General features: G+C 47.6%; 1 protein-coding gene across 1 annotated transcript in view; it reads right to left on the bottom strand.

The window, feature by feature from the left end:
• The window catches only part of SORL1 (sortilin related receptor 1), a 103033-nt gene extending 81081 nt beyond the window's left edge, over positions 1-21952 (bottom strand). The window contains exon 1 of the mRNA XM_056861028.1: positions 21942-21952. The gene's annotated coding sequence lies outside the window, so the exon portion shown is untranslated. The remainder of the gene's footprint in view (positions 1-21941) is intronic.
• Between the last annotated feature and the right edge of the window lie 407 nt (positions 21953-22359).

The following is a 22359-nucleotide window of genomic DNA, read 5'->3' as shown; positions in this document are numbered from 1 at the left end:
ATCACCTTACAGTCACTTTCCCTTCCTCTCCCCACAACAGACATCTTGTGAGACAGGTGGGGCTTAAAGAGTTCAGAGAGAGCTGTGACAAGCCCAAGGTCACCCTGCTGGCTTCATGTGTAAGAGTGGGGGAACCACCAGATTAGTGTCCGCCGCTCATGTGGAGGAGTGGGGAATCAAACCCGGTTCACAGATTAGAGTCCGCCGCTCTTAACCACTAGACCATGCTGGCCCTCAGGGCTAATAATAATAATAATAATAATTCATAATAGGCTTTTTCCTCTTCCCAATTCATTTCATTTCTTCAGCTTTCTGTCTCATTGCCATAAAAAACATAACAGCCTTTCTGGACCAGATGAAAGGTTCTTCTTCTCTAGTATCCTAATTCACACAGTGGCCAATCCAACACCTCTGGAAGGCCTGAAGCCCCTACACAGGGACCAAAAGCCTCCCCCTGGCAGGTGTCCCCCACACAAGAAAGGTATACTGTCCTTGATCATGGGGATTAGATTTAGCCCTCATGGCTAATGGACACTGATAGCCATTCACCTAGGAATTTGTCTGATCCTCTTTTAAGACCATCCAAACAAGTGGCCAATCACTACACCCTGTGGCAGTGAGTTCCACAAATTAATGATGCACTGCATTACGAATTTCTGCATCTCTCTCATGGGTCAGAGATGACACCCCATGAATCAACCTGATGCCAGTTTGTTTTAGCATGGGGAAGAAGAAGAGCTCTCGAAACAATGGAACATTAGAACAAAACACTCATATTTTGTGCAGGGCGGCCTTATTTTTGCTATGAAAAAAAGCCTCCGCCCACTATTGAATTGTTTTTTCCATTAAAAATCCCATCTGCTATTTAGAAACAGATTCCAGTATTGATGCACAACAAATGCTACAAATGCTACAAACAAACTCAAGGCTGTACAGAGCTACGCTGAAGCAAACGATTGTAGACCCTTACCTTAGTTTCTGCCTTGAGTGAATTCAAGTGGCACTATTTATACCTTATGCACATTTACACCAGTGCAAGTCCCACTGTATAAGACAGAACTTACTCCCAAGAAAGCATGCACAGAACTGTAGTGAATGAAACAAGTATCTTTTGAGCAATGAAAACAGTGTCCCAGATTAATCGGATAAGTTTCTTTTAAAAAAAATGTTCATTATTTTTAAGTACTTACAAATGCAGAGTGACTTTCTAGAAGAGGCATTCCTCCTTGTCGCTTACACAGAACAGCAGAGAATGCCTCTTCCAAGACAGCATCGACTGCAACATGGGTACCTCTTCTAAGGAACAGAGGCTCAGTTGAGATATGACACTACCCCATTAAGGAAGCTTAGCTACGGTTTGTGGGTGACACTGTCAGAATTGGAAAACCTTGGTTTTTCGACCAGCTGGCAAACCAGAACCAGAAACTAAGATTTAAGGTGAATCTGCAAGGCACGGTTTATATCTGCTCTGGCTTAGCATGATACCAAGATTAACAAACAGATATACAACCATTGCTCCACTCCCCAAAAAATGGGGGACAAAAAGCATTGTAAACCATAGCTTGTCCATTGCTTGGCTGGAAGCTGAAACTGTGGTTTTGGTTCTGAACTGTAGTTACTGTGAACCATGGTTTGGCTTGATGTCTGAACTTCAGCAAAGGAAGAACACCTTTTTCTTTAGAAGCATTGTACTGATATGCAAATTTATGCCGATCGATTCTCTTTCATCACAGAATTCAAAATGGTGTACATGGGCTTCCCAGCTGAATTAATTGATTCACTTATCCAAATAATAAACTACAATTTCTGCAGAGCCCTGGAAGTAACCCTTACTATATATACTGCACTGCATCCATAAGAACCTTGATATCTGTGGTAGAGCCCGGCCCTCCTCAGGCTCCACCCCAAAAATCTCCAGGTATTTCTCAACCCGGAGCTGGCAACCCTAGCCTTTGGGGGCCTGAGTCTTTGTATACACAGATGGCAGACAGATGTGGTAATTTCCCACAAAAGAATGAGACCATTGTTTTTTAAAGGTGAATATTTTTATTAACTAAAAACGGATAGATGGAAGGAGAGACAGAAAGGACATTTCGAAGGCAGCTGCCAAGGAAAACAATTGGCAAGTCAAAAATAATTCAAATGTTTAATTTTGGCAAGTCCTAACTACTTAACTAAAAAGGGCAAGAGTCCAGTAGCACCTTAAAGACTAACAAAAATATTTTCTGGTAGGGTATGAGCTTTCGTGAGCCACAGGCTCACTTCTTCAGATGTCACTTAACTAAAATCTCTGATAATTAGGATGTCCAGTTCTGTCTCACTCATAGCAAGTCCATGAGAATGTTGTATGGATATGTGTGTGTCTCCGAAGAGAATGGGGGGAAAGAGGGAAAGAATGAACGATTGGTCATCTGAACGGGGAAATTCTGATGGAGACATGGACAAATGGGAGGAGGGGGGCTGGCAGGAGCCAGAGAGCCAGGGGATCTGGAGAGGGGCTTTTGGGGGGGGGGGGCAAATGGAAGCTCCATGGCAGGAACCAGGGATGAGGACAGGAATGGGGAGGAAGAGTGTCAGGACAATAGGCCATTGCGAGAGAAAAGGAGGAGGAGCTGGTTTTTATATGCCGACTTTCTCTACCACTTAAGGAAGAATTAAAGCGGCTTACAATCACCTTCCCTTCCCCTCCCCACAACAGATGCCCTGTGAGGTAGGTGGGGCTGAGGGAGCGTGACTAGCCCAAGGTCACCCAGCTGGCTTCATGTGCAGGAGTGGAGAAACAAATCCAGTTCACCAGATTAGCCTCCGCCGCTCATGTGGAGGGGTGGGGAATCAAACCCAGTTCTCCAAATCAGACTCCACCGCTCCAAACCACTGCTCTTATCCACTACACCACTACAAGGGAAGGGAAGATTAAGAAAAAAGTTAGGCATTAGATCACCGCTACCAGTCTTAAATAGGGCTGCCAGGTCCCAACTAGCCACTGGAGGGGGGTGGGGTGTCTGGTTGCCAGATCTAGGTTGGAAAACTCCTGGTGACTTGGGGACGGAGTGTGGGGAGGACAAGGACCTCAGTGGGGTACAATACCACAAGATCCACCCTCCAAAGCATCCATCTTCTCCAGGGGGGACTGATCCCTGTAACCTGGAGAGGAACTGTAATTCCAGGGGATCCCCAGGTCCCACCTGGAGGGTGGCATCCCTAGTCTTAAAGCGTGCGCGTTGCCTCCTTAGTGGGAGAGGTAGGCTTAGATGAAGAAACCTGACCCAAAGTGTATGGTTAAATCCCAGACCTCATATACCTAAATTCCCTTCCTTTTCGAGGGGGCGGTATCCTGTGATAGTTCTTGGCGTCAAAATGATCTTATTTGCTAGTTTCAGGCTTTAAAGAAACTTATATGCTTTATTAGTGTTTGCAAAAATTAACTGTGACAGGAGACAGTCCTGATGCACTCAAAGACTGGAAATCTGCTTACAGACGTGTCAGGCTGAAGTAAAGGAGATGAGTTTCGCCCTTATAATTAACTTGGGAAGGAGACTCGTTTGCTGTCTTTGATGTGTTGGACATTGTCCTAAAATCCTGTTAAGTCTTTTATAATACTTGTCCTTCTCTGTTACATACACTGACTTTTTTTTTTTTGGCCAGAATCTGAAATGATCTCAGCTAATCAAGGTGTTTGCTTTTAGGATGAACCTTCTTACAAAGAGTGCCTCACGTTGCATTTCAGCTAATTTAAGATGGCCATTTCCTTTCCTTTTAGTCTATGTGCTGATCAGACTGCTTCTCCCCCTGGCCGTTTGGCATCTGTCTTCGGGGTTAGAGGTGTGGGTGAGGAGGCAACTTTTATGCAGCTCTTTTCCTATGTTCTAGGGCATTATAAGGCACGATGTGACCATAGAGGTGGTGGGCTAGGACAGCCATACTGCCTGTCCATGTAGGAAGGACCAAAATGAATCACAGCACAAAGGGCTTATCAGTAGACAGCCAAAATGAGAAGATGTCTAAACATAATACACTGGCAGCTTTGAGGTCAGGAAGAAACCCTGTGGTGTTTGGGAACAAGCTAGCTGAGTTTTGAAAACAGGGTTAGAAACTAATGTCTAAAGAAGTGATTAGATCATTCATTAATGCACCAGCCATGTGCTTGGTTGACCCAGTTACATATGCAAATATATTTGGATTGCTGTACAGAAAATGGATCTCAAATAGGGAATTAGGTAGAACCCTCAATTGTACTTTCTCTAGGGCTGTAGTCATTTGGGGCTTCTGAACTGTTCCCTACCTCACCTCAATTGGTTAATGTAAGTATATTAACTCTTCCCGTTCAAATCAACCCCAGTCCTTCACAGTCTCTTGACTACCTTTTCTAGCAAGATGATTCGGTCCTCCAACTTAGCCTTCACTGACCCTCAGCTTTTATTTTCCTTCGCCCATTCTCTGCTCCTCAGAAACAGGCCTCACCTTCCACTCCCTTAACCATGGAGTTTTACACCCCTCTATAAACAGATCTGGTTAGTATTTGGATGGGAGACCACCAAGGAAGACCAGGGTTGCTGTGCAGAGGAAGGCACTGGCAGACCACCTGTTAGTCTCTTGCCATGAAAACCCCCAAAAGGGATCGCTATAAGTCGGCTGCGAGTTGACGGCACTTTACACACACGCACACATAAACAGATCAGATACAGTATAATTCTTACAATTCCAGCCCATTTGCCAGATTCCCCCAATTACCACCCAAGCAGATTCCCACCTATCACAAGAGATCAGACAAAAAATATGTCATGAATGTTTATCATCAGCTGGCCATTGCAAAGACATGGTCTTCCAACACAATGACTGGGTTTGCAATTTCTGTTTACAAAGAAGCCTTCTGCGGTTTAAAAACAAAAAGCAAATTCTGGACAAGCACTTCTTGGGGGTGGGGGTGGTAACTGGTGTCTGCACTCTTTAAAAAAGAATCCATTTACTTAGACAAAGATGCACTCATTCCATCCACTGTTTCTGTCTGTCCCAGATCCTGTACCAGCTGGCTGGTTGCTGTCACGTCAGGTCAACGCAGACCCCTGAATGGGCTCAGGGGAATCCTGGTGCTCCGATTGAGAAAGGGAGAGATTGACACATGAATACACCACCACTCAACCAGAAAGACGAGTTGAGAACAAATCACTGGTAGGCTCAGCAAAAGAAACCGGTTGTAGGAATTCCAGAAGCACACTAACATTTGTTTGCAAGAATTTAGACTATTCTATCAACTGTTTGTGACTTTTTAAACAAAGATAAATCTTTGCTGGGGAGGCTCTACCATCAAGAAAATGAAGCCAAATCATTAAAAGTCAGCTTGAAATAAATATGGGGGGTGGAAGAGGCCCTGAACCAAAGGACCATGCAACAAACCGCATGCTCATGGAACTAGCCTTGCAGATAGAGGTTGGGGTTTCTGCCAGGAGCCCATTTTCCCACTACATTTAGTACAAAGAATGCCCTTCCATCTAATTTCAGCAGATTTTGCCATGCCAGTCCATGCTTCTGCAACTTCCAGATTCCTGTAACAAGGGGCTGCTCCAACTCAGAAGCTTCAACTGGTAGAAAAATGCAGCCGCTCACTTACTGGCTATAGATGGGCAATGAATGTGTATCAAACCTGTTTTAAAACCGCGTTATTGGTTTCCAGTCTGGTTACAGCAGCGATACTCAGTGGCTCAGGAGCCACGTGTAGCCACATGCCACCGGTGGATCTTCTGAACATCATTCCCCAAGGTGGCACCTGCCCCCATGTTTCAGCAAAGTGAGCAAGGCTATTGCCTGCTGGGAATGAGGGTTGGCAGGCAGTGTCCACTTAGCACAGAGAGAGGTTCTAAATACCCCATCTCTTGCAACACTAGAGTTCAACTTGACAGATACTTTTGACATATAGATGCTTTTATTTTTAACATCCAGCCTAATAGAGAGCTTTGGAGAAAATGAAAATAGGCACATCATTTTGCGTCATAAGTCTGACCTGCAAACCCTTCCCTTTACTCCAGTTACACAAGACCAGCTCGGATTCAATAGTGGTGGGGAGAGACAACCATACATACTCAGAGGTAATCTGGTAATTTAAAAGGTCAGAGTCCGACAAATTTAATATTAATATTCATATCTCATTTTATGTGTGTATGAGTTTGGTGGGTTGATGCATTGGGCATACAGACTGTCACCGCTACCTTCTTGGCCAAAACGCATCTGGTCCATGTATATTGTGGGCTGTTCCCTCCATCCTCTAAGCATGGACATCTTCTGCAAGAGCACATGCATTTTTGGTGGTGAAACCCAGTTTATGCATTGGACTGCCAGAAAAAAATAAGACTCACTTTTGGTGCTTTGCAGGGCCAGCAGATCAGTTTTTCCTGCATCACTTTCTTGGATCTTAAATGACTGATTCATTACCAATTTTAATCTGGGCTTTTGGATGTTTTTTCAAGCATTTTGTCTTGTGGGGTTTTTTTATTTTGTTTTACCTGGCCCCACTAACCCCCTAAACATTTGGGGGGCCCCAAAAGGTGTCGACAGGCGTAATCGTATTGATTGACTGCTGAGCGGAGTGCAAAGACAGCCGAGATTGGCTTCAGACAACTACCCAAGGAAATAAATATCAGACACTCAACATGCAATTCTGATACTCGTCCATACGTCATTAATGATCAAAGTAGGTCCTCCAGCATCTCTCTGATGGGAAATGTTTGCCCAATGAGACATACCAGGCCCCCAGAGGCCTCTGCTCACACATGCGAATAAAGGATGTGTAACTGCCCACTCTTCTGGGTCTGTACACAGAAACAACAAGAGAAACACCTCCGAATAAGAGAGAGGAAAACAAAATGAATTTCGACAACCAACCACTTCCTAGAAGGGTATGTTTTCAGCAGGAAAAGAAAACAGAGCAAACTGAAGTGGGTGCTTAAAAAAAATAAATCCATCTGGCGTGCGTCTGCTGTCACAGGTTCAAACCTCAATAGGCTTTAGAAAGGTTCTTGGGAAGAAGACTCTTCGAGAAAATTAAGGCTGCTTCTCAGAAACTGTAACTCCTGCCTCGTGAAAAGGCGCAGGGAAGGGCATGTTTTCTTTTCAAGGAGGAAGGAAACAGCTGAGGCCTTATTACCAACCTCACCCAGGTGACATCATTATCTTCAAACAAACATATTTACCGCTGGAAGTTACCCTGAGGTCTTCTGCTGAAAGGGAACGTGCTGATACTGAAGTGCATGTAGTATAAATGTGTTTCCAAAATTTCCCTTTGTTGGGAGAGGGGTGGAAGAGACGCTCCCGGACGATGGAAAATCCAATATTTTCTCCACAGTTAACACTCGCTCGTCCTCCTCTTTTCAGATTCCATGCAATGGCTTTTGGACTCATTATAATCGCTCAAAACAAGGACTTTGCGGAGCCACAAAGATCCCTAACAACATACCCAGAGTCCTGCCTCACATGTTTAAAAAAAGCCGCCTACCAGAACCAGCCATCAGCATGAGGTTTTGGAATGGTCTGTGTTTGTCAATATTTAAACGTGCGTGTTGGAATAAATCCTCGTGAGCCATGCAAGACTAACAAGACTCCTGGTTAGGGTTGCCAGGTCTGGCAAACTTGGTCACTGCCTGCGGGCGCTGGAAACGCCAATGGGAAGAAAGTGGGGGGGGGGGGAATAGAGGCGCAACTGAGCCGGTCCGCTGACATCACTTCCAGCGAAAACCCAAAGTGACGTCATGACATGGGAGGGGGGGATCTAGGATTTGTCAAAATCTCTCCAGTTTATCCCAGGGCTATCGAACTCATTTGTTATGAGGACCGGATATGACATGAATGTCACTTGGTCGGGCCGGGCCATGCCTCACCAGCTCGGACTGGGGTGGGGGGGTGGCTGCCTCGGCTGGCTTGCGGGCTGGATAAGGGGTAGGATCTGGCCCATATGTTTGACGCCCCCTGGTTTAACCATTGAGTTTTTGCAAATCCTAGACCACCCCCCACCAGCATCATAACATCACTTGCCAGGATTGCAAGATGCCAGCATGCCTGTGTCTCCCCCCCCCCCCCGCCCAATGCTCCCAGGGGTTATTTGCTGGCAACCCTACTCCTGTTTATTGCTGTAAACCAAACGGGGCCTTATCCCTAAAACTTAATTCTCCTTGCAGGTCTCTCTCCCTCCACACACGCCATTTAAATATTTTGAAATCTAGCTCGAGCAGTTCCAGGAAAATGCCCCCAGGATCAGTTGTTGCCTGACCAAAGCACGTGGCACAGCTGCTGCTGAATAAATACCGCTTAATGAGGAACGATTTGGTCTCCTCGGAGCGATTAAGCCAGTCTAGGCCTTTTCGGGTGATTGCCGGGAAGGGGAGAGAGGATTTTCGGCATGCTCAATGACCAGCTGTTAGTCATCTGTCGTTGGGATTCTGACATCGTTCCTCAAGACGCGGCTTCCGTTGCAAGGAAGTGCCATCTTCCTGGTAGTGGGAAGACAATATTTTGTCGAAGATGAGTGGGCAGAAGGCATTTGCTTTGTCAGGCCCGTGCTAAGCCAGATTGCGAGTTCCTAACCCAGAGATTGGCATTATGCCTTCAAAACAGGTTACGTGAGGCAAACGTGGCGTCCCCCCACCCACCCTCCATCCTGCGGTAACAAACAACATTCAAAGCGCCCGGTGCACAGCAGGAGTGGGAATGCAGCAAACAAAGGGACGAGAAAAGGAACGCGCATGAGAAGCCACAATTGAATCACCTCATGCTTCGTAACGCAAACCTCTAGGTTAGCATCTGGCCATGTGTACAACAGAACCCCCCACATCCTGAACGCGTACACATATAGGTTTCCCTTCCAAGGTGTCATAGTTTATCCACCCACTAATACAATTAATGCAGGGCTCGTTTTTCTTCACGGACATTCCCGACGCCCGTTTCGTCCTCCAGAGAGCGTGTGTACCACCAGGCGGTCGCCCGTCTTAAGACCGGGACACAAAGCCCGGCCGAGTCCGGCCTCTACTCTCTTCTTACGCTGAAGGAAGGCCCGATGCCTCTCCTCAAATACGCATGTTGTTTTAAAAATACGGAGAGATTATTACGCCGGCGTGACAGACAGCGCTCAGATTGGTGCCAAGGGGATGACGCCTTCACACCTACCCCCAGATTTATACTTAGCTCCCAACAGATTCTGCCCGTCTGAGGTGTTCATTCGGCTGTTAATTAATCACCTGTTTGTGACTCAGACTATGTGGCTGAACCCAGAAGCAACACTCTTAATCAAAAGCCCTGAAGGAATAAATAGAGTTGGCAGCAGGTGTTGGCCTCCAGGTGACGTAAACCCCACACCGAGCCAAATACTCGGCGCAAACGGCGACAGTTCTCCGATAAGCATGGCTGCGGTGCAGGATCGACAGGAGCAGACAGCATCAGAGCTTGCAAAAGTATTGTAGTATTTGTTATTGGCAGATATACAGGTCGAGCAGGTGGGAAGCCGGCAGCCATGGTGACAGCAGTGATCTGAGCAGCACCTACCCCATCCCCCTGAAAAAGCAACTGAATAACTTTCCCGCTCCCCAAGGAAACGTCTTGATAGCCAGAGTGGTGTAGGGATTAGGGTGTTGGACTAGGATCTGGGAAACCCAGGTTCGAATCCCCATTCTGCCATGGAAGCTCACGAGGTGACCTTGGACCAGTCACACACTCTCAGCCTAACCTACCTCACAGGGTTGTTGTGAGGATGAAACAGAGGAGAGGAGAAAGTCGTAAGCCACTTTGGGTCTGCACTGGGGAGAAAGGTGGGGTATAAATGATGTAAATAAACATGAAATATGGCCGGGGGTAGGACCTGCTGAACTGGTTGCAAGTAAAGCAGACAAGAGGGGTGGCAGGATCATTTGGGAATCTGATGTGGAGCAGATTTGCCAACATGTAAGAGAGGAAGACCCAACCTGAGATGGATTGACTCAATCAAGGATGCCACGGCTCTCAGTTTGCAAGACCTGAGCAGGGCTGTTAATGGTAGGACGTTATGGAAGTCATTCATTCATTTTTTTCCTGTCAAGTCACAGCTGACGTTGGTGACACTGTAGGATTTTCAAGGCAAGAGACCTTCCGAGGTGGTTTGCCATTCACGAGCCTGGTGTTCCTTGGAGGTCTTCAATCCAAATACTAGCCAGGGTCAGGGCTGAGAGTATGCGACTGGCCCAAGGTCACCCAGCAAGGTTCCATGACACAAGTGGGGATTTGAACCTGGGTTTCCCAGGTCCTAGTCTGACATCTTAACCACTACACCATGCCGGCTCTCCATGGGTTCATAGGGTCGCCGTAAGTCAGAAGCAAATTGAGAACACTTATCATCCACACATGAGTGTCTCTAACAAAATTTCTGGCAGGGCGTGAGCTTTTGTGAGTCACACAGTATCTGAAGACGTGAGCTGTGGCTCATGAAAGCTCATGCCCTGCCAGAAATTTTGTTAGTCTTTAAGGTGCTACTGGACTCTTGCTCTTTTCTACTGCTAGTGACAGACTAACACGGCTACCCATCGAGATCTTTAAAAGCAAGTTTGAAAGCAAGTATTGCAAAACTGCCCTAATTATAGGATGGGGGAGACTTGTTTGAGCAGTAGTGTATGTGAAAAGGATCTTGGGGTCTTAGTAGACCACAAACACTGAACATGAGTCAGCAGTGTGATGCTGTAACTAAAAAGGCAAACGCAGTCTTGGGCTGCATCAACAGAAGTATAGTGTCCAGATCACGCGAAGTGATGGTATCGCTTTACTCTGCTGACCAGGGTTGACCCTGCTTAGCTTCTGAGATTTGACCAGATCAGGCCAGCCTGGGCCATCCAGGTCAACACACATTAATGCAAGATGTCTGTAAAAAGGCAAACTGCACCACCAAGAAATCTGAGGATCTACAAAAAGTTTCTTTTGTTTTTTTAAAGATGCAAATGCCGATCAACAAAATGCAGATGCTGGAAAGTTCTAAGAAAGGATGTGGGCAAACCCTCTGAAGAGCGGGCTGCATGGGAACGTGGAAGCAGAAGGGAAAACCACAAGTAGGAAAGCCACACATTATCAGACCTTTTTCATCTCTTAAAATCTTTACACAATGCAAAGCCCAATAAACAGCGTCGTTATTTATTTTTAAAAAACCAATCAAGAAAATGTGGCTTTATGACTTTTCCTGACTCACCACTATGGCCCAAATTTATGTCTTCACCCTGTTGCTGAGCAGCCTTTGTTTTGTTTAATATTGTCATAAAAACCTCTTTAAAATGGGCTTGTGAATAGCCGCTTGCTTGAAAAGGATAAGGCCTTGACTTAGGCTTGCCAATTACCTGGTGGGGGCGGGAAAAAGCCCGCCAATTCACTGGGCTGCCCGCCGACCTTCAGCTGGTCGGCGGGCAAAAAAGCACCAGGGGGAGGGGGAGGCGTGTGATGCATGTGCAACCCATGCGACACAAACACTCTAGCAATCTCTGCCAAAACTCTATAGAGTTTCTGCAGAGATTGCTAGAGTGTCTGTGTTGGAGGTGCGTGATGCACGCCCCTCCCCCTCCGCCTGGCCTTTTTTTACCAGACAACCGCCTGGCCCTTTTTTACCCGAGGTGGAGATTGCTAGAGCATCTGCGTCGTTTCTGGGTAAACCCAGAAGTGACGTCAGTGTGTTGTGCAGGTTGCAGCACCCCTGCAAAGCTCCTGCCGGTGGAGCAAAGGGACCTGGCAACCCTACCTGGACTGGATGTGCATCAGAATGAGGTGGTGCATATGAAGGGACCTATACAAAATCAGGCCACTGGTCCAGCTAGATCAGCACTGACTGTGTTTACTCAGAGGGTTTCAAGAAAAAAGAGGTCTTCCTCAGCCCCTGCAGCCAGAGATCCTTTAACTGGAGGTGACAGGGATTGAACCAGGGACCTTCTGCATACAAAGCAGGAGCTCTGCTCCTGAGAGGCATCTCCACCCATCGTGGGGCATCACAAGGCTCTAAGAACCTCAGGAGAGCCCTGCTGGATCAGACCAGTGGTCCACCTAGTCTAGCATCCTGTCTCACATGGTGGCCAACTAGTTACTCTAGAGGTCCAAACAAACAGGGCACAGAGGCCGAGGCCTTCCCCTGATGTTGACTCCTGGCACTGGTACTCCTGAATGTGGAGGTTTTCCTTTAATAACCATGGCTAGCAGCCACTGATAGACCTCCATGAATCTGTCTAATCCCCTTTTAAATCTGTCTATGCCTGGAGAATGAACTGTCCCACTTCACCCTGCAGATGGGGAAGAGTTATTTTTAATGCTCTCCCATATACAATATTCCTTGCATCTTAAAAAACAAAAAAATAAAGCAACCGAGTGGAATTAAACATAAAAGTAGGCCCTAGAAGCTTACGCTTCAAATAAAAACTTGTTCGTCTCAAAGCTCCTGCTTTATTTTTGATAGAATAGACTAACGCTGCAATTGTTCTTATCAGAGAAAGGTTCTATCCCAGCTTGCTCCTTGAAGCAGGGACTTTTTCACATGCAACATTCAAAAATATGATGCACCAGGGGCAGCCTGAGGTGGTACCTCCCATACCTCTTCAGAAGTGCACCACCTCCTTCTACTGCACATGTAGAACAGGCTTAAAAGCTGACTTCCAAGAAACCAGAAAAGGACAACACAGAAAATCGCTTATTTTTCTCCCCTTTTCAGGACGTCAGTGTGCCACAAATAATTAACATGGCTCAGCGCAGGTAGCATAAACAGTTGAGATCTAGTAACTTGAACTTGTTTGCAAGGACGGCTCAGAAAGGCTGTCAGGAAAGGTACGGAGCGAATGCCTGCCGGGCCGTGTCGATTAGGGAAGGACCGTAACAGGGCCGCAAACGCATCAGTGCTGCGTCAAAATTGCCCTCACTGGTCCATCTCCTCCAGAGAAGAGAACATAATTAATCCTCGTGCCGGTCGAAGTCTAAACACTGGCGGAAGCCTGCTGTTATGTAACGAATCCATCCTGGATCCGAATGACGGCGGGGCTGCCTCTTTCTCTTTGAAGCGACGGAACGGAAGCCCTTGTCGGATGCTGGAGCGAAGGCAAGCCTTGGCAAATCTCACCTGCCAGGTTCCAGCTACAATCACAACACGGAGCTCAAAAAGAAAGCCTTTCTCCCATCTCACCGGAAAAGCCTTAACGCTGGGAGGGGGGGTGGCGACATGCCATGTGTCCTCCCAGGCCCAGCCCCCCCTCAACATAACCCAAGGCAGGGAAATGCAGATGAAGGGGTAGGGCTATGCAAACAGCCACTGAGAACCAAACCAACCCCTTTTCATTGGCCTGACGCAGGAATGTAACATTCCAGATCTCCAAATCACACTTTGGAGTTGAAGAACATGCCACAAAGCTCATAGGGATCATCACGAGTTCGTCTGGGATTGCCCAAAACCACAGCTTTGTTTACTTGGTTTCAGCTTATGTGTACGTCCCCCCAATGCCACTTGTCTACTTCTGCAAAGCAGCTCATTGTAACAGGTGAAAACCTTACAAAAAGCAAAAGCAGATCCCATCGGGAAGCTCAGCAAAGATCAATGTAAAAGGCAGAGAACAGAGACAGCAGGTAAATGTTCCTGACTTGGGGGGGGGGGGTGCTTTCCTAAACAGCACCAATTTAACCTGGTACCACACCCTCTTAATTATACAAATAAAAAACTATTTAAAAAAAATAACCTGGTACCACAAGGGAAAGAGCAAGAAAAATTTCACATGAAAGAGAGTTTGATAGTCTCAGGGCCACCACTGACAGGGCCCTATCTTGCATGGCCACAAACCTCCAATGGCAGCGGTGGAAAGGCCTGCAGGTTAGATCCAGCCACAGAGGTTGCCACAGAAGCCACGGCATGCAAACCCATTTAAACTCTGGTTTTAAATTATTGTTTCGAGATGACACGTCCTTTGCCTGCACCACAGTTAGCACCAATGTAGATGCAATTATTATTATTATTATTATTTGCCATCAAGTCACAGCCGATTTCTGGCGACCCCGTAGGGGTTTTCAAGGCAAGAGGTGTTCAGAGGTGGTTTGTCATTGACTGCAATGCTAAACTGTAGTAAAAGCAAAACCTGGAAGGCAGGAGGGAATATGTGTGCAACCAGGGACTGCACTAACCCATCATACCAATCACTGATCCAATAAATGCTTTGGAATAACAAACTACTAAAGATCAAGATAAAAATGACTGGCTATAATGTCTGTAGCGGTCAGTGTTGGACTAGTATCTGGGAAAGCCAGATTCCAATCCCCCCTCTGCTATGGAAGCTCCCTGGGCGACCTTGGGCCAATCACACACTCTCAGCCTGACCTGCCTCACAGGGTTGTTGTGAGGATAAAATGGAGAGGAGAGTGATGTAAGCTGTTTTGGGTCCCCACTGAAGAGAAAGGCAGAGTATAAATGAAGTATATTAGCATGCAGGTGCACAGCGGGGGTGGGGGGGGGAACCCAGGGAAAATAACTGAACTTCTGTCTCCTTTGGAGGGGATCCCAAGTTGAGGCTTCAAATGTCCTTCTCTGCCATCTATTCTACTGGGTGGCCTCAGGCAGGACAACCATTCCTTCTCAAGCCTCAATTTTCCTGTCGGCATAATTAAGACAATAAATCCTCTGACCACTGATGAAAGAAAAGCAGTAAGAACTAACCCAGAGTATGCTAATTTTTGAACGGTGATAAGGAAAAATGTTACCCAAGCTAAGCAGAAGTTTAATGTTTAATGCTGCACTCCTAAAACGAGCCATTTTTATTAGCTGCCAAACAGAACACACCATGCAGAAAAACGGGATACTCGGATCATAAGGTCAGATTGTTCTTGGAAAGACCCCACGGTTGGCAAGCCAGCAAATTAGGTTAAAATTAACTATGGTTCACAGCAAATGCAGAAATCAATTTTCATTGCGCTCACAAAGCTGCCTTCACAAAATAATTTTTTTATGTTGTTAAAAAAAGAGGCAGAAAAAGCTGTTTTCTTGCTTAATTCAGTCTGACCGCGGTTCCTCTTTCGTCACTAATTGTCTGATATTTCCCCGGCACTTATGGGAGCTGTTCTGGCTAACATACGATGCAGCTATCCGCATAGGTTTATGCGAGTGTCTCACCCTTCCTACACAGAGCAAATGATTCTTCCTTCCTCCATGTCACCCTCACAACAATCCTGTGAGGTAGGTTAGGCTGAGAAAGTGTGACTGGCCCAAAGTCAGCTAGTGAGCTTCATAGCTGAGTAAGGATTTGAACCCAGGCCCCACCTGTCCCATCCCATCATTCTAACCACTACCTTATATTGGACTGGAACAGACAGAGAATCACAGATACAGACACAAAGAATCATAGGCCTGGTAGCGGTTTTCGAACCCTGTTCTAGAGGCTCTTATCTGCAGCCCCTTAGTGAAGAGATCAGTAGGGACAGGTGTTCTCACAAGAACATCCTCAAGAAGCTGCCTTATGCCAAGTCAGACCATTGGTCTTGCCTGCTCTTCAGGGTCTCAGGCAAAGGTCTTTCCCATCACCTCCTGCCTGGTCCTTTTAACGGGAGATGCCCGGGATTGAACCTGGGACCTTCTGCATGCAAAGCAGATGCTCTACCACTGAGCCACAAAACCTCCCATCCGCATTTTTATACGCAGTCAATACACATGCAGTTCCATCCCACAACTGAAGCAACTCACGTTTGAACAAGCACAAATTTGGAAGCATTCCTATACGCAAATGAGTGAAGCATGTGCTGACCATGCTCTCAATTCATATAAGCTGAGCGAAGCCCAACAGACTCTGTTGAAAATCACAGTCCTAAGAAGGTCTATCAGAAGAGGAAGGAGTCCTAGATGGAAATATTCAAGACGTCTCAATGCAACTGTGAAGCAGTCGCTAAGACCATGAGAACCTCTTTCCCATGCTTCCTTCTCTGGGTTGGTCAAATTTAAACATGACGTCGATGGAGAAATAAAACGAATGTGAGTTCTCTGCTGCCTCCAATGTCTGCAGCTGATCTCCCTACACCTCCCTTTCATCATATAGACAATGATATGCCCTCCTTTAGTTCCATGAGGGGCTGTGGCTCAGTGGCAGAGCATCTGCTTGGCACGCAGAAGGTCCCAGGTTCAGTTCCTGGCATCTCCATTTAAAAGGACCAGGTAGCAGATGATATGAAAGGTTTCTGCCTGAGACCCTGGAAAGCTGCTGCCAGTCTGAGTAGACAATACTGACCTTGATTGGACCAAGGGTCTGATTCAGTATAAGGCAGCTTCTTGCGTTCATGACGAAAGAAAAGTAAGTTAAAATTGGACACGTTAGCCAGGCGTTTAATAAAAACAGATGTATCACTGCAACAGGGTTACACTGACATATACGTGAGTCACGCAATGAATTCAGAGAACCTAAACCATCTAGTTTGAGTCCTCCCAAATGCCTCTCTAAAACTAACTGGGAGTTTGGTTGTTTTTAACAGGACACCACCCTGGGTCCACTTCTTGTTCTGTTCCTAAACCCGTGACTGTTACAAGTAATAACTTGACCATGGGAAGTTTTCTTTCTGAAAGCACTTCCTTGTACAGTCAAGCTTCTGTAAATCTGCCTCAATAACAAGGACGCTGATCCGATCCCTCGCCCTGCACAAACAACAGGAAAGTAAAAAGCAAAGATTTGGTCTACCGGTAGAAAGGTAGCTATTTAAATATTTTGTTTGTAAATAGCCAAGGAACAAAGAAGCATAAACAGCCACACAAAATGCACACAGGTAGTTCTTATTGGGAAACTGAAATTTACAAAAAATACCCCACAAAAAGGGAATACAACATGCTAATAAACAACAGTGTTCACATACAAGGGACAACAAAGCCTCTACCACCATTGCACAAGATTACAGCGCTACAAAAATCCACAGTTGCAAACGATGCACAGACGTGCAATGAAGAAAGTCATGTGTTAGGTTTTCAGTCCACTGAAGGTACAAATTGTATTTCTTTTCTCGGTCACTTCTCTGTTTTCTTCACTTCTCACTTCCCTCTGTGGCCCCCTAGTCTCATGCCGTGGCCCCCCATTTATGCAATTTTCACCTGTGGCCCCCTTGAAATATCCTGGGGGGGCCCGGGGGGCCATATGGCCCGAGGTTGAGAACCTCTTGTCTAGAGCACGGTTTTTAAAACTTTTTCCACTCGCAAACCCTTTTTGCCCGAGAAATTTTTACGCGACCCACTATATAAAATTGGTATACAAATCAAACATTTACTGATAATAAATCATAAAGAAATATTTCACTGTCGCCAAATTTTTCACAACCCCCACATTCAGTTACACAACCCCATATGGGGTCACGGCCCACAGTTTAAGAAGCTTTGGTCTACAGATCCATTGTAATTCTGGGGAATCTCTGAGCCCCCACCCCCAGTAGGTTGGCAACCCTATATGAAGTCAGCGTGCAGAACATATGCAAACAGCATATTTAGGGTCCGAGTACATGTCCAAGCACATTCTGCTTGGATCAGTCCTACTACCCCAAAGTTCAGGGTTCTCCATTTTTATAGCAAAGTTCACTTTTCCAAAGAGAGCAAAGTCAACAGCTACAATTTCCAGGGTTGGGAGAAGAGGAAACAAGCCAGCATTTGGGTTCCAAACTGTTTGCCACTCGTTTTGCCCCAGAAGTTGCCAGCATGTCCTGTGTTTACAATCTGCTCCACAAATTCACAATCCCTTGGGCCAAACAAACCTATCCAAGGCCAAGATGATTCAGCGGGTGAGGCAATAAAACCCACATCCAATCCACACATCCAATCAAATAATATGCAGCAAATGACAGTAACATTACACGACCGCCTTGTAAATAAGGTCATGCAAGTTACTAGTCCAGAATGACATCTGCCTTGAAAAAGAGGCAGGGAAAGGCCAGCCAAAATTATTTCCAGAAAAATGAGACAAGTGAACACAATAACTGCATAGGAGGCTTGGGAACAGGCCGAAAACATAGCCCATTCTAAATGCTCTTTTCCGTTTCTCCGAAAAACATCAGCTGCCGTTTCTGACCAGAGACCCAGCAGAAGATTAAAAATGCACAGAACTGTGATTTCAGCACAGATAAGAACTGTTTTTCCACAATCATCGCTGTGCTTTTCTCCTGCCTAGAACCTCTTGGAAACAAACACCCTTTCCCCTTCTCCGAGAAGGCAGGTCCTCGCCAACTTCCCTTCTGAAGGACCTGGTCATCATTCACTGAGGTCTCTGAAATTTAAATCTCTCATGCAGATGGAATTTGCCTGATCTGAGAGGTCATGGGGGCCTAGAGGTCAACACTGACCTCTGTAGCCCCCGATACATGCATGTACAGGCTCATACATATTACACACCTCAGCCGCTTTCTGCCATGTGGTGACAGAAACAAAGGGCTCTTCTAAGCAAAGGCCTCCTCTTCTTCTTCCTGCCATGAGACCAGCAAACAGCCTCTCCTTCTTATGTTCTTTCCACGACGACAGTTTCAGAAGGTAGCCGGGTTGGTCTTCAGTAGAACAGTTGGATTCGAGTCCAATAGCACCTTAGTGACCAACAGGTTTTGGGGAGTATACGAACCAGACTGGTGTTGTGGTTAAGAGCAGTGGTTTGGAGCGATGGACTCTAATCTGGAGAACCGGGTTTGATTCCCCACTCCTCCACATGAGCGGTGGACGCTAATCTGGTGAACCAAGTTTGTTTCCCCACTCCTCCACATGAAGCCAGCGGGGTGACCTTGGGCTAATCACAGCTCTCTGAACTCTCACAGCCCCACCTACCTTCACAAGGTGTCTGTTGTGGGGAGGGAAGGTGATTGTGAGCAGGTTTGATTCTTCCTTAAGTGGTAGAGAAAGTCGGCCCATAAAAACCAACTACTCTTCTTCTTTTGAGAGTCAAAGCTCTGACTCTCTGACGAAGGGAGCTTCGACTCTTGAAAGCTCATACCCCGAATATCTCAATGGTCTCTAAGGTGCCACTGAACTCGAATCTAGCCGTCCTTCCATGATGAAGGCATAAAGTTGGGATGCCTGAAGACCTCTGTTACTGTTCACGATGGAGGAAAAGGGGCTTAAAAGCCCTTTGCTGGGTCTTGGCCTGCATGTTTGAATGCAGAGAGCCAAGCATCCCCCACTCCCTTTGAATGGGAAACTCTGGACATCCTTCTATTTGCCTGGTCATTTTAAATAGGGGTCACATTTTAGAACTGCTCAAGGAATGCAGGGCCAGCAACATTCATTCCCTCCAGCAAAGGGCTCTTTAACCCCTCCCTCCCCGTGAACAGAAATTCAGACCCCCCCCCCCAACTTTCATTTTTCAGCATGGAAGGAACATAAGGAGTTGAGGGGTCCTTTTGCTGTTCACGTGGCAGGTCTCTGCTTGTGCTTCAGCATGGGTGGGAGAAATGGCTCAGGCATACACTGCGCATGTGCGCACATTTGCACAGTTCCTAGTACAAGGGCTACGCTGGGGGTCAGAGGGAAAGCTTCCAGGGATCAGCTTTGACCTTTAGCCTCCATTTACCTATGACAGGGCAGGGATATTCCCATCTGCAGAGGTTCTGAGAGAAGTGCAATGCAATCCTAAACAGAGCTACATCCTTCTAAACCCATTGAAGTCATTAGAAGGGTACAATAAGTCTGTTTAGGATTGCCCTGTCAAAATCAAAGAGCAGCACTGAATGACGCTATATTAACCCCTTACTCTGTGGTAATGCTAGCTGAAAATGGACCCGCTCTCTCCTGAGGTTGATGTCAATCCCAGGTCTGCAAACAAGGACAATGACAAAGAGTTCACGACTGAGGGCCCGCTGTGGTGTGGTGGTTAGAGTACCGGATTAGGATCTCGGAGACCCAAGTTCTCATCCCCGCTCAGCCATGGAAGCATGCTGGGTGACCCCAGGCAGGTCAATCTCTCTCATCCTAACCTGGCTCACAGGGTTGTTGTGAGGATAACATGAAGGAGATGAGAACGATAGGGGAGGAGCTGTGGCTCGGTGGCAGAGCATCTGCTTGGCATGCAGAAGGTCCCAGGTTCAATCCCCAGCATCTCCATTTAAAGGGACTAGAAGAGCCGGGTATAAATGAAATAAATAAATACCGTAAGTAAGATTCAGGGATTGTTATCCTTTTGGGAGTCAGTGCAGAGGCTCTACTCCACAGCATGCAGTATGCCACAAATCCACATTAATGCTACAGAAGACCTGGGTTCAAATTCACCATCTACCAAGAAGACCTCTCTCTCCCTCTGCCCTCAGCTTATCCTATCAATGAATAGGGTTGCCAACCTCCAGGTAGTAACTGGAGACCTTTTGCTATTACAACTGATCTCCAGCCGATAGAGATCAGTTCCTCTGGAGGAAATGGCCGCTTTGGCAATTGAACTCTATGGCATTAAGGTCCCTCCCCTCCCCAAACCCCACCCTTCTCAGGCTGCACCCCCAAAAACTTCCTGCCTGCAGCGAAGAGGGACCTGGCAACCTTATCAATGAAAATAAAGGAAGGGAACAATTTATGGTACTCTGAGCTCCTTGGCAGAAGAGTGGGGTAAAAACCTACGAAATAAAGTAACAAATCAGAGGGTCTCTGGGGATAACAAGCCCTGTCTGCACAAACAAGGAATTCCAGCGGGCTTCTGCCATGATGACTATCTTGGGTCATCTGCAGGTCATGGGTGTACAAAAAGGGACTCCAGCCAGATGACACTAGAGTCAGATGTGCCAGACAAGGACTCAGGGTCAGACAGCAGAGTTTTAGCTAGATCTGATGGCTCCAAAGAGAAGAAATGAGGTTGTGACTAATGACGAAAGGCATCAATCAAGCTTGTAAGGATCACTCCCTGCCAAGACTCACCTACAGGCAAACAGGGAAGACTTGCAGAAGTTCTTTCTTCCCCTTCCCTCCTGATTCCAGGCCATAAATGTGAAACTCTATGATTCCTACCTATTTAAATAGTCAATACAAGCAGAGGCTGTTGATCTCCTTTAGCACAACGCAGGACCGCTTCATTGCATATTTAAGGTGTACCTACCTCTCATGCAGATGAGAGGGAGGGCATCTTGGCCATCTTCTGGGCATGGAGTGGGGGTCACTGGGGGTGTGGGGGGAATTGTGAATTCCCTGCATTGTGCAGGGGGTTGGACTAGATGATGGCTCCAGAAAATCAAATATTCTGGACTAGCAGCTTCTTTAGAAGGCTGGCCTGACTTGCACCCATGCAAGAGCAAAATAAGAGTTCCCCCCCTCCTGGCCTTGTAAAGTTATTTGGGGGGGAGTTGCCCACCCGGACCCCTGCCCGACCGGCTGCCCAACCGGTCCAGCCGATGGAAGGAGGCTGCAGGACTCCCTCTGCAGTCCATCCTTTGGGCACTGATTCCCAAAGCAGGGCCATTTCCCAACCACGTCACTTCCAGAGCCACTGGACCTGTGAGTCACCTGGGCTGCAAATCGCCCCCCCCCCCCAAAAAAAAAGCAAAACGGAGAAACCGCCAAGGGTAATAAGGGAAGATGCGGTTTCTTGGGAGGAGGGAGACAGGCAGGGCCGAGGGAAGAGTTAGGACTGCAAGGGAAATCTGAAGAGAGCACGCATCGAAGAAGAGAAGACGCAGAGCCGAGGCTTGCAGCGTCCAGGCGACCTGGCCGGCCGGCCTGGCTCCGACAAAAGCCCCCCCATTGCAAATTGTGGGGGGGGGGGGAAGAAGACACAGAGACGTTGCCAAGAAAGCATGCTCGCTAAAACCGGATCACGCCTCCCCCCCCCAAAAAAAAACACCCCTCCACATTTTGCGTGATGCTGCCCCCCAAAAACTCCCCATTTTGCGTGATGCTGCCCCCCAAAAAAACTCCCCATTTCGCGCGATGCTGCCCCTTGAGAAGCCGCTTTGCACCACCACCCCCCGCATCTCCTCGAGAGGAGGAGGGCCGCTCGACGCCCCAGGTGGCCGCTCACCTGCCCGTACACCTTCACGGGCTCGTGCGGCTGCTGCGGGGCGCTCCTTCCCCCGCGCGCCTGCAGCGGCTGCGGCCCCTCCGGCCGGCGCGCCTGCAGCGCCGTCCAGCCCCGCTCGCCCCGAGGCCGGCCGGCCGGCGCGGCGCGCAGCAGCAGGCTCCTCCGCGCCTGGGCCGGCGGCGGGCCGCGGGTCAGCAGCAGCAGCAGCAGCAGCAGCAGAGGGCCGGCCGCCCGGAGCGCAGAGCCGCGGCTCCCCGTCGCCATGTTCCCTCCCCACGAGCCGGAGCGGGGCGCCGCCGCCAGGAGAGAATGCGCAAGGGGCGCGCCGACCCCCACCCCCGAGCCCGGCCGGGCGCTCCGCGGACAGCAGCCCCCAGACGGGGCGGGCGGTCCGGGGCTCCGCAGGCGCCGCTCCCGG

This window comes from Euleptes europaea, chromosome 14 (genome assembly GCF_029931775.1).
Source record: "Euleptes europaea isolate rEulEur1 chromosome 14, rEulEur1.hap1, whole genome shotgun sequence".
NCBI lineage: Eukaryota > Metazoa > Chordata > Lepidosauria > Squamata > Sphaerodactylidae > Euleptes > Euleptes europaea.
This window is presented reverse-complemented; position numbering and strand designations above follow the sequence as displayed.